A 500-nucleotide genomic window follows, 5' to 3' on the forward strand; every position below is an offset into this window, starting at 1 on the left:
CACCAGATGGGTGAGAAGAGACACAATACTTCCCACTGAGGTTAAATTAGGTGCTGGGTCAACACGCGACCACCAGAAAGTAACCCATTCAAACATTTTCGATCGAAATAAATATGAGAGCAAATTTTATCAATGGAGGAAATCGAACCCAGCGCCTTCTGAATGGACTAAAATACATACCAGCGCCAGGGTTTTGCCAGCGGGTACGGTGAAGCTAATGTTCTTGAGTATGGCTCGCTCCGGGGTATAGGAGAAGGAGACGTTTCTAAACTCCACCGCACCCTGCGCCACACACAACATGGGTGCCTGAGGGATGTCGATGACGTCACAGGTCTCCTGAAGAAGGTCGAACATGTTCTCCATGTCCACGAAATTCTTCTGAATAGCCCTGAGGGGAAATGAACGCGCAAAATGAGTTCTCAGGTTTAAGTTGAAAAAAAAAAAAAAAAAAAATACAAGACGAGGGTTTCACCGCCGTTTTTATTTCGAAGAAATAGAAC

The sequence above is a fragment of the Diaphorina citri genome, unplaced genomic scaffold, assembly GCF_000475195.1.
Source record: "Diaphorina citri unplaced genomic scaffold, Diaci psyllid genome assembly version 1.1 scaffold3239, whole genome shotgun sequence".
In the NCBI taxonomy this organism is placed as follows: domain Eukaryota; kingdom Metazoa; phylum Arthropoda; class Insecta; order Hemiptera; family Psyllidae; genus Diaphorina; species Diaphorina citri.